Below are 15585 nucleotides of genomic sequence, written 5' to 3'. Positions count from 1 at the left end.
TAATTCATCAACTCACCACATAAACACATTCTCTTATAAACTACCTAATTCCAGAAATTTAAATAAAAAAAGATTTTTGCTGCATCAACAGCAACTGGCATTTTTTCACTCAGCAAGCTTTTCCTTATGCATTCTATGCCATTAAGTCAAACATTTGATACACAACATATGCACTATTCTCAGCTTGAATCAGTTTGACTTTTCTGTTACTAAAACTAAAATATCCAGTGATTCATATAAGGATACATCCTGTTCAGCCATTCAAGCTTTTTGTTGTTACTCTGCATTTAAATCAAATTCAGTGAATGTTCTTTCTCTCCATTTCAATATTTCAACATCTATCATAATCAAATCCTTCAATGTTTCAATGTTCCCTAATTTTAAGTCATTTAAAGTGTAATGTTTCTACACTTTTGTTTTTAACAGTAAGTGTAAATATGCTGCAATTGATAAATGGCTTATCTGGACACTGAATGTCTATCAAAATTGAGAAATTCAGCGATTAGATGATAATCCCACAATGAAAATTCAAAGCAACTGTTAGTTACAATTTAAGGCACTCAGACTGTTTCTGAAAGGCAAAGGTAATTATAATACTAAAAATTAGATAATCCAATATATTCTAGGTTGAAAGTGTGGCTTATCTAAAAAAATGACTTGGGATAAAACAAAACAACAATAACAATAAAAATTGGGAATATTTCTTACTGTTTATGCAATTCACCAATTACAAATATACCATGCTCCTTGCAACAAGTGTGTTCTTAAGAGATGCATGACATTCTTTTTATTTCTAAGTCATATATTCCCACTGATAAATTATTACTTTAGAAATACTTTGTCCAAAAAAACTCAGTACCTAAAAAGAGTTCTGGTATTACTTTTTATGAAATAAAGATTATTTGTAATATGATATTTTTATAATGTGAATTATTAATTCACCTATTTTAAAAATGGAAATTTTCAATGTATTAAGTATTCATACATTGGGAGACATTGTAAGCCTGAATAGAAATATTTTCTTCTCTGCAGTTGCATAATATTAGTATCACAGAATCAGCACTAGTATCTTTACATAGTGTAGCAGAACAGTCCACTTTGAGGGAATTAATTTAATAATTAATAGTTCACAGAAAAGATTAAAAAAATTCAGACCACTTAGCTAGAGTTAGCAGCAAATAAAAATATACTAAAAAACTTGAAATATACTGAAAACTTGACATTTTGGAATTCAAGATTTGGTGATTTTTCTGCAATGGAAATGCTGTAACTCTTATTTTTATTGAAGTGAATATCTGATGATTTTGACATTTGCATTTCACTCTCCTCAACTGTAAATATATGGAAACTGCTGGTATACCCTGCTTCATGTGTTATCTCACAAATATTTCTTCTTCACTTTTTTATTTTATTGAATGATTAATAATGTATAGATATCAATATTCATAAATAACATCAAAACTTTTACCTTATAAGCAAAGCACACCTTGTTGGAGAAAAGAAGGCATGATTATGCCATTTGGGTTATGAATCAAAGCCTAGCACAGTAGATCTACAGCGTCTTCCTTAATTGGTTATTTACATATTTATAAATCTTTGATTAGATGGGACCTCACTCTAGTTGAACCAAATTTAGAGTTTTGAGTTTACTTTAATAACTGGGCCAAGAGAGATCTTTTCAACTGCAAATGGCTTCTAAGCTATGGTATTAGACTATACATATATCTGGTATAGGAGGAATGAGTTTATATGTTTTTAGTTCCATATTCTAACTTAACCCTACTTATGGCATAAAAGGGAAGGGAAGAAAGTCAAAGTTGGAGGATACAAATGGGGCAAGAAGTCGTGTCTATCTGTGTTTGTGCTGGTCACATGAGCAATACAGTTAGGGAATATTTACAAAGACTTTGCCTATTAGTATTGCCAATGTAAATTACATGGTTTTATATTCCTTTTATATATTTAAATACAGTCAAATAGGACAAGATATACCTTGAGAAGGCTAATAAAATGTCTGCCTCCATTTATGATATTTGTCTGCTGACAGCTTGCAAACTCTACTCTCCCTTTCCCCTCTTCACCCTAGCCTCAGCTTCTAACCTCCAGAAAAGCCAGGCCAGTCTCCTTTCTCTTCTCTCTCAAGCTATTTTTGGATCAATTAGGGTGCCTGTCTGATCTCCAAAAAAAACCTCATCATGCAAATAATAAACCTTTGCATATTGTCCTGCTGTGTGTTTGTGTGGTGTTATCAGTCTTGACATCAGAACCAAATTCAAAGATGGAGGGTGGGAGACTCATTCTGCCTCTGTGGAGAGACCAAAATAAGCAGAACCTTGATTTTAAAGGAAAGACATAGTTCTGAGCAATATAAAGAAGCATAGAACTGCAAGTAATTTACCAAATTCTGATAATGATTTGATTTTTGTTTTCCAAAATCAAAGAGTATGTAAGAAATACCTTAAAGAAAACAATCTGATGGTATTTAGAAGAAGGTGACAAAAGCCACCTTTTATTCCTAGGAATGGAACCAAAAGCTTCCATTCCAGGGAGTTTTTAATTAATGTACATGAAATTTGAGCAAGGTGATCCATATGACTATTTTATCATTTAGTGGATTACTTCTAATGGCAAGTTACCTGGGCCTTTGAGTAGCTTTACTCTCTTCCACTTTGAAAGTAAGACTAGTTTTCTGTCCTTACCCCTGTTGCTATTAGATAAATCACTCCTTTAGGTCAGAGGCAAGATGTGGAAAAGTTATGCTCTCTTCCACAGCAGTGCTTGATGTGCAGATAAGTACTGTCTTGACTCACTCTTAAATTCACTATAAAAGAAGTTAAGCAATCATATATATATATGTGGTAGAGATATATAGCAGAGAGATATATAACAGTTTGAAAGCTACTTAAGAGAACAATTTTTTTCTACTTCTTACTTCAGGCTTGAATATAAAAAGTTTCCCAGAAATTAAGATATCAAAAGGTGGAAACTATATGAACTTCCTCAATAGCCAAGTCTAATTATGTGTTCGAAGTTATACATAAGTCAAGCTCTCCTGCTTTGATTTAAATACAGTTCTTTGCAATTTTCTTTTCAATTATTCAACTGTCTTTTCATATCATTTTTTAAAATTCTACATTATAATAATTAATTACATGACTCTCTCTACCACTAAACTATACCGATTTCTTTAACCTTTCTTCATGGAACCTATTTTTATATCCCTTTGATTAGATTTATTTACCTTCCCAGGACTTTATCAAGTTTCATTATATCTGTTCTGCAATGTGAAAAAAAAAAGATATGCAATTAAAAGAGCATGACTCACACAGGAGAAAAAGTATAATATTCAGTAAGTTTTATATACTTCTCCTTTCAATATGTCCTAGTGCTATACTGCCATCCCTCTAACATCTTAATTTTATAGCTCTGATATAATAGCTTAAATGGACAACTTCAGCTTTCAGAGGGTTTTCTGTTACTTTAATGGTGGTGGGTTTTGTACCCAAGTTCTAAAATAGATTGAATCTCTTGAAAATTGGTAGAATCTTTAACATAATTTGTCAAATATCTTCTAGAATATCAGCCAGAACAGAAGCAGGAGTCATATACATTTTTTGATCCTTTGTATGATTTACTATAAGCTCTTTGTTGGTGGAACTAAGCTAACGTATGTGACTTTCCTAAGCCATAAAAAATCAACAACAAAAAAAGAAAAACTTAATACTTATTGAATCACCTCCTCCTCAGCTTGCTAATGATTTTACGCATACATTATTTAATTACAAAAATCAGGCTACCCGAAAGACAATGCATAACTTGAAGAACATTGTAAAATAGTGGATATTGTAATGTAGTAAGTTAGAGAAAGACTCAAAGAAAACTATATGAGTATTATCATTCTTCCTCCAAAGGAGGGTAAGAGATGTTTTCAGTATTGTACAAGTAAAATAAAGGAAGGTAAAACAAAATAAACCTAAAGAGTGTGTTAATTTCAAAGTAATAGAACTAATATGTTAATCATATGGAATCTGTTAACTATAAATTCCAATCACAGCATAATTCTAGAACACCAGCATTCTGAAGGACCAGGATTATGACTACTAGAAAATTTTAAATTATATATGCGACTTGTATTATATTTCTATTATACAGTGCTGATCTGGACCCTGGACTTAAGGATCTACTACTACTTACTTGCTTCTTCTGCAGTGTGGAGCCAAGTCAATTCGGAATTCAGGTAGATATATAAAACCGTCAGCCTTGGTATCCTGTCAAAAAAGGAAAAAGGAAACAATAAGATAATGTAAGGAAAAGACCTAGAGAGCATTAGACCTTGAAATGAAGAGTTGAAAGCCAGGTCACCAGGGTGAACACATTTTTCTAGACTGCTTATTCAGGAATGCAGTTTGCATAGCATGCACTTGAAATAGCTTTCTGCAAAGCAAATGGACCGTGCATTTATTAAACCAGCAATGGTAACAGCAAACTCTTCTGTTAATGATTATACAAAGTTACTTCAAAATACTCAAATAGCTTTCAACGTCATTAGGGCATTCAAAACAGGCAGATGATACATCAACAAAGACAAGCAAAGGCAGCGGTTGGAGCAATATTTAACACATTTCCAAACCTTAAGTTGTCTAATGCAGAATGGCGATCACATATACCAATCATTTTCACTTTCAAAGCTCTTCAAAAAATCTAATAATGTGGTTGCTAAGCATTAAATTGTTTAGTGTATAGGCATCAGAGACCAGTATTTGGAATATGGCCATTAACTCCCTGTGTCTGTCTTATCCTGTTTTTTCTCTTTCTGTCTCTAATACTACAAGCAACCCATTAAATTTCTAAGAAATTGTCATGAAATGACACTAAGGTTAGTAACATACTCCAACTTATTTATAGAGCTTAGTAAAATCTGATCATTTTAATTCTACCAAAGCTTATCAAGTCACTTTTTCTTTCTGAGTCACAATTTCTTCAAGGATAAGAAAAGGGAACAGAATATGTTGTAGGTTTGTAACATGCATCGTAATTCTTAAGTAAAAAGTTCTATTGACATATTCAAGTTATATGAAAATATAAAATTATCAATCACTGAATTAAAAAATTATAACATCAAAAATTTAATAATAACCTGAAAAAGGGTCACCTGGAAAAAAAAACTCACAAAAGCGGATCCATTGAAAAAGGCACTGGAACTTTGACTCAACTTGTATTAAGCTAATTAACTGTAAGAATATTCTGTCAATGCATTTAAAACATGGTGGATAGAATTTACTATGTTTTTTTTCTGTTTAATTTGGACAAGGATAAGATGAATGATATGAATCATGTTCATCATGTGAGGCTATGAAGGCAATATAAAATGGTTTGCTATTTCATAATTACACTTAAGAATTTTCACACTTGAAATAGAACATTTTTAACATTGGTTGGGAAAAAGGGAATAAGAATATGATGGGAAGTAATATTTATTGAGGACCTATAATGTGACAAACACTGTGCAATGGTACTTTACATACATTAACTCATTTAATTATCATAACTGTTCATTAATTCAAATAATGTCTATTGAGCACATATATTGTGCCACATGCCGAATACATTGTTGATTTGGAGATGGGATTGAGAGGAAGGAAAGGAGAGAGAGAGACAAAGAGAGAGACAAAGAGAGAACTTGTGAAAGTTTATGGTTCATGGGGGACAGACACTAATACAAAAACCACGAACAAAAAATGTAAAATTACAAGTGTATTATGTGCTATTAAGGAGAAGTACATGATGCTATGAGCTAATAATAATTGATCAAGTCAGGGGGAGGAGATCAGGGAAGGCTATCCTGAAGGAGTGATATACTGAAGTGAGGTCTGAAGGAAGACTAGGAGTTAACCAGGTGATGGAGTCAGGAAGAAGGAAGGGCACATGCAAAGGTTCTGTAGATGGATGAAGCATAGCACTTTAGAGACACTTAAATAAGACTAGTGTGGCTGGAGTGTAAAAACCAAGATGTGAGTGGAGAGGTATGGGATCCATGTGAAGCTTGTTAGTTTGTATTAAAGATTTTATTCTAAAAGTAATGGGAAGTTATCAATGGTTTTTAAGAATGGGGACAGAGGAGAGTGGGATGAGGTGGGGTAGTGGTGATATGATCAAATTTTCACTTTTAAAAAAGATTGCTCTGATTAGAGTGGCAAAATAGATTAGGAGGGAGGCTAAAGTGGATGTGGGGAGACAGGTTAGGAGGCTACTGAAATTGTTTAGGTGAAAAATGATAGCTTGAACTTTGTTAGAGGCAGTGGTAATGGAGAGAAATGGATGAATTTAAAAGATATTTAGGAGACAATATCGGCTAGATTTGATATGCCGAACTATAGGAAGTGAAAAAGTGGAGGGTTTGAGGATGACTCCTTAGAGGAAAATCACCTGAAAGGAGACATAGTTCTGAGGATGGCAAAATCATGAATTTAGTTCTGAAAATACTGAATAGAAAGCATTGAGTAGAAGGCGCTTTTGAGATATCCCAGCAAAGAGATCAATTGAACTTGTAAGTCTAAACTGAGAAGAGAATTGGGGGTATAGATATAAATATGTGTGACCTCTGTGTGATTGTAATTGAAGCCACGGACACAGGTAAAATAATCTAGAAAAGGAGTATAGATTGAGAAGAAAACCTAGAACTGATACCTGAAGAATTCCAACTTTAAAGATTTGGGAGAGTAGGAAATCATGCAAAAGTGACAGAGGAAGGAGTGTCAGGAGATGTCTAAAGAAAACCAGGAGAGGTCAAGTAAGCTACGGTTTGAAAATGTCTGTTGGACTTACATGGACGCTCATGGTAACCTTATCAAAATTATTCCCATGAAGTAAAGATGGTAGAAGAGAAATAAGAGAGTAGTGTGGAGTGAGATAATAACAACAGCAAGTGTAAAGAACATTATGAAGAATTTGGGCTGTGAAAAACAGAGAGATAGGGTCAAAGCTGGAGAATTTTTTTGCACTCTAGACTTGTTCTCTCCACTGGGGTAAATTTCATGACACCTTATGCTCAACATATTCAACACCAAACTCATGATCTTGTCCCTTGTCCAACACAAAAAAACCGAAACAAAAGCCAAAAAAAAAAAAAAAACCCAAAGAACTGGTCTTAGAGTGCTTTCAAAATCATTAAAAGGCACCTCATTTATCTGCCTTTTATTTAAATGGAAGTACTTCACCATGTTTAAAAGTCTATGAGATGGATCCACTTGAAAGGGAGAAATATAAGAAAGAAAGAGATGAAAATACATGGCAAGTACTATTACTTGCCTTGAGAAAATGAAGAAAATGAGTCTCAGAGAAGGTAAGTAACTTGCCCAATCCCTTAAAGCTAATAAGTGAAAGAACCTGGATTGCAAATCAGGTACTTTTGGTTTCAAAACTATTCACTCTAGTGAGTTTCCTGTAAATTATTTTCTAACAGAAAGTAACATCAGTGGCCTATTTCTTAATATTAGATATTATGAGCATCCCTTTTTGTCAGAAATTCACTTCTCTAATATTAATACAAAGATGAAGGACTATTCTAACTAATAATAGATCGTCTTCCCTTCCTGGTACACTTACATTCAGGTGTGAGAACCAGTAGAGAGTTGACTGTTTCAAATTAAACCAGTATCTTTTCCAACTAAAAAGGGAGATTCCTCTAGACTGTCTTTTTTTCCAAAGCCATCCCTCGCATTTCCCGTGGCCTAATTCAGTACAGGCCATTGCACAAAATTGAGTTCTAGCCATAAAATATCGGTCTTCCTCAGTGAAAAATGAGGGCAAGACCCTTCTAAACCAAGACACTGCAAAAACAAACATAGGAACAGAAAGTTAATTTGGATATCATAACAATGTAGATTTTAAATTATCACATTTTCACAAGTTTACCATAATCCAACAACCCATCAATATTGGACAAAATTTTTCTTTTCACTATAAATGGCAATATGTTTATCTTTTGTTTACTTATGGCCATTTGTTTATTTAGTTAACCATCTTCTAGCCCTTTGTTTCCTATTGGTCTGTAAATCTTTATCTTACTGATTGATATATTAAGGATATTAACCTTTTGTCTGTCATAGATAGTGTAAATATTTTCTCCCCCGTCTTTTACTTTTATTTATGGCATTTTTTAATGTATACAGTTTTAACTATTTAGTCACAGATATTAACATTGTTTTCTGCTTTTAGCGTCATGTTTAGAAGTGTTTCTTTTTTTCATTAGAATCATTAATACATCTGGAATTTTTTGTATATGATATAATATGATGATCTAGGTATATTTCTCTTCTGTTTATTTATTTATTTGGCAGGGGGAGGTAATTAAGCTTATTTATTTATTTAATAGAGGTACTGGGGATTGAACCCAGGACCTCATGCATGCTAAGCACGCACTCTTCCACTGAGCTATACCCTCTGCCCCCTAGGTATATTTCTCTTTTCCAAATGTTTTGACAGTTGCCCCAAATTATCTATTGAATAATCCATCTTTTCCCCATTAATTTGAAATATTACCTTCACAATACACTAAATTATATTTTACATTAGTCTGCTTCTGGATTTTCTAATTTGTTTCATTTAAATGTTCATACGTATATATATTTTTTGCCAGTACAATAGTATATTAATCATTATATATTTATAGTATATTTGAGGATTTATTAAGGTAGATTCTCTCTTAAACTTACAGTTTTTTCATGGATTTTTTTTTGATGTTTTTTTTTCCCCCGGATAAACTTTTAGAGATAGGGTCAACTTCCAAACAGATCTTAGTAAACTTTTGATTGAAATATCATTACACTTAAAATTAATTCTAAGAGATTTGCCATATTTACAATATTAAGTATTCTAAGGCAAGAACATGGCCATATAACATTTATTCAAGACTTTCTTTGTGCCTCTGAAAAATTTTACATTTCTCCCCATGTGTGTCTTATGCATTTCATATTAAGTTTGTTCTTATGTATTTTACAGTTGTCGTATTTTGGAAAAAAATTTTCTATTCCTGGCTACCATTTTATTACTGCTATATAATAGATAGCATAAATGATTTTAATCCTAATATTTTGGGGTTTCTTATTCTGTATGTAGGTAAATAGCCTACAATCATAAAACTCTACTTAAAATTTAGATAAGTTATAGTTTAAGTGAAAATAACTTATTGGACATAAATCAACCTTTATCTATGCCAGGTAAACAAGATTAAGAACATGACTGAGAGCAGAATTAGGCTTCTTAAAAATCCTTTTAAAACATCTCAATATAATAAACATGAAAATTTTGTCTTAGAATACTTAGTTCCTCCCCAATGCATATATAGTTTTTCCTTAAAAGCCCAAAGTAAATTTATTTATAATATTAGAACTTTTCTTTAAAAATTTAGTTTAATATTGTTTTATTGATTATAATTGTCTTACAGAAGTATAACGTCATTAAATTTAGCTGCATTTTTAGAAACACATCACTCCAGAGCCCAGCTTGTAACAATTACACTAATTATCAAATTACTATTGCTTTAACCCAGTCAATTTTATAATATTCTGTAATCTCACAGGGTTCTGCTAATATGAGCAAGTTCTCCAGCAGGTTTCAGTAGAATAGTCCCTTCTAAAACATTTTTATTTGAGGAGCTTATGCTCAAAGTACAGGGCTCTTCACAAAGCCAAAGCAAGCTAAACATTTTTCCTATGGTTAGCTTCCCCTTAAGGGCATGTTACTAAAGAGAACAGTTTATCTCAGAATTCTAAAACCATGGTACTACTTGTGCAGTAGGTCACTCTTTCCTTGTGTGAGTTCATACTTACATAAATATGTGGAGAGAGTGGGGCTTTTAAGATTGTAATAATTTTGCAAAATTACTGCCTTAAAAGATGATCATTACCATTTCTGTCTACTATGGAAGGAAGGTTTTTTCCAGATAAACCCTTATCCAGCATATTAGAACTACAAATTTTTTTAAGCTAGAATGGACCTTAGAGATCATTTAGCTCAAATAAAGCTAACACAAGTCAAGTGACATGTGCAATGGCATTGCTACTTGGTGATAGAGCTTGACTGAAAATCCAGATCTCTTATTATACCAGCTGCCTATCTCTGCCCACTAATCGCTGGTGAGATTGTTCCATTCAGCATTCTCTTATTTTAAGGACCTACACTAGTTTCACATTAAGGATGAATGTTCCAATGGTTTATTAAAATGTCACCTTTGAAATGAAGGTCTTACTCACTCAAGTCAGATTATCATGACAGTGAAAATCTGTCCAAATATTAGGATTTATCAGAAAGTGGGCTTCTTATAAGAGTGATCTCATCACAATGTTAAAAACAAAACACTATCCCCTACTTGATGATTTTTAAACTTAATTAGTAGTCATATTATGTTACCCATTTTTATGTTTTTAAACCTAATTTACTGACCCACACAATTTACCCAAATTTGTAATCTAATTAGCTGGCACACATAAACCAGTAAGACCAAACCATTTATCTGATGCTATCAACACAGATGGTTAAACCCAGGCAGAAGACATGATAGTAGGTTTGGATAAATGAACAGTTGTAGCGGAAAGCAATTGCTTAGACAATTTTAAAGTGCTCTGCTTTAATTCCAGTAAACTTACATTATGAAACTGGGATAGTTTGAAAAATGACTGACAAAAGGAAAATATATGCACTTTACAGTGTGAGTCATGTCCAATTCTTAGACCCCAGGTGTGTGTGCACCATTGGATTAACCAATGCTAACTGGAAATTTTGAAGTTGTATGCACATATGTAAATAAATATCTGCTTATGTGACCATTTAAAAAATTCTCTAACATATCTGAGATAGAGTCAAATTTCAAAGTTATGCTTTAGCTCCCCAATATAAGCAACAGCTGAGAAAAACATATTTACAGGAAACAGAAGGGAACAAAGCCAACAAACAGAAACTTACAATTGAGCCAGTTTTGGGATTTTGCCTTCATGATAAAATTAATAAAAGCCTACAAAGAAAAGGACATGCAAATTAACTAATTAATCCACCAGGTTGAATGTGTTTATGATGATTATGTTGCTGTCTCTGTTAGACTAGGCAATGGTAACATTTTAACTTCATTTAAATTATAGAAGTAATATATAACATATTAAAAACAATTAAAAAGAGTACAGAGAGTTTTTATTTAACTCAAGAATTGCTATTAAATGTATCAAGTTTTCTATAGCTCTAGAGTTGCTAATATATGTATTTTCTTCTTTAACCTTAATGTGATGAATTAGATCAATAGGCTTGACTGTATTAAGTTCTTGAATTTCTGGAGTAACTCTATTTTGGCATGTTGTATTGTTCTTTTAATATACTACTAGAATCAATTTGCTACCATATATTTCAAAATTTTGCATTTATAACTGACCATGCTATTAGTTTCTTTTTTGTTTTGTTTTTTGGTAGCAAGGTTATAGTAGTTCAAAAAAGTTTATACAGCATTAGAATGATCTTTTATATTAAAATGTGAGAAAAATATGGTTCATACACACTTTTGTGCCAGCCTCCTTTTTAAGAGGTATTTCTGATATTTTTTTCCATTTCTTCTATAGTCCTTGATGTGTTAATATTGTCTGATTTTTCTTGTGTCAATTTTGATCTTTTATGTTTTTCATGGAAGCTTTTCATTTAATTGTATTTGTAATTTTCATTAATGACAACAAGAATATTAAACACATCAGCAATACAACCTGAAATTCTTCCACATACCCATCACCAATAGCCTGATTCCACAAAAATAAACATAACCAACAGTTTCTACTTTTAGTTCTTTTTGTAGTTGTCTTCATGCTCTAATATGCTGTGCCTCTAACCTTGATGTATCAGCTTTACACAAGATCTATGATTTTTAATTTTGCTATGAAAGAGAAGAAACGTAGCACACTTTCATTATTTTCTGTCTCTTCATTCCTTCCCCAGTTTTTGTTTGAGGTTGCTTTTCCTCCTAAATACATTACCTTTAGATGGTCATCTATTACTTCCTACTTTGAAGTTTTGTAAACTTTTGGTGTATTTGCGGTATACATTGAACCAACTCCATTTGGTAAGGAATAAAAAAAAAAGATTCATTACTAATATTAAAATAAGAAAAATAAAACTATAGTTTAAAATTCATAACAACAGTAATAATTTACTGATTTATCCAGATTAATAAGAGGGTAGATTTAACTTGCAACATCTCATGAAAATAAAAATAACTCAAAGCCTGAGTCACATGTCAAGTTACACATACAGTTTACTGAACAAAGTGAAAATTCTGTTTGTTTACATGAGGTTAGATTTGCCTGTATTTTAAAAGTTCAATGGGATAGCTAGCTATACAGCTCTTTATATTGCCTAAATTTTTGGTGGCTAAATCTAAATATTTATAATTGAGATTAAGGTTTTACTGTTTTTAAAGAACTAAAAGAAAGTAAAACTTTTTAAAAGGAAATGGAAGCAGTTTTCTGCATTATGATATCTACTTCCATTTATTCCAGATATTTTTGCATGTCTATGTTAACAATGCCAATTTCTTTTGTTTAAAATTTTTGGAAGGGTATAACAATTACTAAACAATTAAATTATCAACTATTAAAATATTTATAAAATTTCCATACTGTGTAATATTTTTTCAAACACTTTCATATTCATTGTTTCATCAGATTATCCAAAAATCCAATAAACTAAGTACAGGCACACCTCCTTTTATTGTGCTTCATTTTATTGTGTATTACAGATACTATTTTTTTTACAAATTGAAGGTTTGTGGCAACCCTACATCAAGCAAGTCTATTGGCGCCATTTTTCCAACAGCATTTGCTCACTTTGTGTTTCTGTGTCATACTCCGATAATTCTCACAATATTTCAAACTTTTGAACTATGATTATATTTGTTATGGTGATCTGTGTGATCGTATCTTTCATGTTACTACTGCAAAAAGACACTATTGCAAAATCAATGATGGTTAGCATTTTTTAGCAATATTTTAAAATTAAGGTATGTATGTTGGATTTTTTAGGACATACCGCTGTTACACACTTAATGGACCACTGTATATTGTAAATATAATTTTTGTATGCACTGTGAAACCAAAACAATTCATGTGACTTGCTTTTTTTGTGATACTTGCTTTATTGCGGTGGTCTAGAAGTGAACCCACAATGTCTCCAAAGTATGCTTGTATAGCAGATGTAACTATCCCCATTTTATAGATGAGAAAATCATGTCAGAATGATATAGTGATTTATCCAAGATCATAGTTAGTGGCAGAGCAGAGAGAGCTATGTCTCTTGGATCAATATTTCTTGATCCCTAGTTCAGTGATCATTCCATGTTAACACAATGTAGTAAACAATGTTCATAAAGCACCTAGCATTATACTTGTGACAGAGTTGGTGCTCAATAAATGATGGTAATTATTATTATTATTCAAAACTATAGCAAACAGTCAATAATATAATAAATTGAAGTCAAAGCAGAAATATATCAAGATGGAAAGTCCAAAGATAAAATTGATATTTTAAATGACTACCATGTCTTTAAGCAACATACATGCCTAGATTTCATTATACCATTATTCTGATAATTTGAAAGCACTCAGACTAAGTTGCAGCTCCTTGTCCCTCCCCAAATGCCTAAATCAGAGGTTTTATGCCATGGAACTCTTCACATTCTGTTGAAGTTTATGAACTCATTTTCGGAATAATATTTTAAAATGCATAAAATATAATACATAGAATTACAAAGGGAATCAGTTATGCTGAAATACAGTTCTTAAAATACTGAAAAATAATTTACAGTGAAATAACAAAATAGAATCAAGTCTAATAATTACTGTAACTTTGAAGTAGTTATAAGTTATGTTTAGTTATTTGCAATAACTGTAATGTGATATGAACATATCTGTATATTTAATTGGTGACAAGGTCACAAGTATTGCTAATCCTATTATGGTTTATTGCTTCATTCATTCACCATTAAAAGGGATATTAAATTTCAGGTAGACTTTAGTGAATATAAAATGTATTTTTTAAACTGTCCAAGATCATGGATTCCCTTGAATTCTATCCACAACTGGCTTTTTGAGGGTTTGTGGACCCCAGTTTGAGAATTTTTGCCTAAAACAAAGCCTGTCACTCATCAAGAACCACCCATTGACACAACAGTCCAGGTAAATATTCCTGTTTCCTCAGTCTTAAATAGAAAATACCAATTCTTAATTTTAAAAAAAAAATTGGAAGGAGGTATACCTGTCAAAACAAATAGAATGGAAAGGAAAGACCAAATAACCAGAAAAACTGACCCGAGAGAGAAGAGAGATAATTTAGGGAGCATGAAAGAACATCCCCCTCCACACACACACACACACACACCACTTTTAAATCCATTCTCAGAGAAATCCAAAAAGATTGCTATGAAAAAGAAACAACTAGGGACTATGAACTACCTCTTTGAAACAAAAATTATGATTGCTGAACAATTAAAAGAAATCTCTCAGTGTTCAGGACAATTATTGGTCTATATTTTATTCACAGTCTTGACTTAAAGTGACACAGCTATGCTATGCTTCTTTTTTTCTAGCTAAACTTTTCCATCAGATTGGACATGAAAGAAGTTCTAGATCTTTCAGGCAGGTTTCCAACTTCCCTTTTCCATCTTGTGGTTCCAGTATGGTAAGAATTTCACAGGGAGGGAGTAGAAAGCCTCATTTAGACCTCCAGTCCTAAGTCAAGTACTTCAGCACAGTTCACCAGTGGGAATAAAGGTATGAAGTTGGAGATATATTATTAATGAAGTAGTGCTTTTTTCCCACTTGGGCCTTCTTTCCTGTATATAAAGCTTCTTTAGTTCAGTGGTTCTCAGTGGAGAGTAATTTTTTCCTTCAGGGACACTTAGCAACGTTTTGAGACATGTTTGATCATCACCTTTAGGGATGTACTAATGCATCTAGACAGAGGCCAAGGATGCTGCTGAAACACTTTACAATGCACAGGACAGCTCCTCTTAACAAATAATTATCTGGCCTAAAATGTCAATAGTGTTGAGGTTGTGAAATTTCTCTTTAGTTGAGGACTATAAAGGGGACAGAAGAGTGGTAGAATTGCACAAACACACTCAGACCCCTAATAATAACCATTTTCCATTTTATAATTAGCTTAAAATAAACACATCTACTTCAGCTCACTACTCTGTGAGAGATCCAGTAATCTATTTTTTAATTAATTAATTTCTTTTTTTAAAAATTGAAGTATAGTCAGTTTACAATGTTGTGTCAATTTCTGGTGTCAGGGATGGGAAGGGATAAATTGGCAGGAATCTCTTTTTAATGTTGAAGACTGTACGTATGAAAGATTAAAAAATATCATAGATGTTTCTCTACCAAAATTGCACTGGCTGTCTAAGAGATATCAAAGCAGTCAGTTGATTGAGTTTTTCATTATTTGGGTTGACTGTTTTGACATTTTGCAGAGGTAGGGATAAACTGAAAATATGACAAAAGACCTTAGAGGCAACACTGAAATATTGATCCTAGTTTCTACTTTTAGAATACA

At 32.3% G+C, this 15585-nt stretch overlaps 1 protein-coding gene across 1 annotated transcript in view; it reads right to left on the bottom strand.

Moving 5' to 3' along the window:
* LOC105064754 (uncharacterized) overlaps positions 1-4409 on the bottom strand; it is a 43783-nt gene extending 39374 nt beyond the window's left edge. The window contains exon 1 of the mRNA XM_045512660.2: positions 4195-4409. The gene's annotated coding sequence lies outside the window, so the exon portion shown is untranslated. The remainder of the gene's footprint in view (positions 1-4194) is intronic.
* Between the last annotated feature and the right edge of the window lie 11176 nt (positions 4410-15585).

Source organism: Camelus bactrianus, chromosome X, assembly GCF_048773025.1.
Source record: "Camelus bactrianus isolate YW-2024 breed Bactrian camel chromosome X, ASM4877302v1, whole genome shotgun sequence".
Taxonomy (NCBI): Eukaryota; Metazoa; Chordata; class Mammalia; order Artiodactyla; family Camelidae; genus Camelus; species Camelus bactrianus.
The sequence above is the reverse complement of the archived record's forward strand: the minus strand, read 5'-3'. Positions and strand labels throughout refer to the sequence as shown.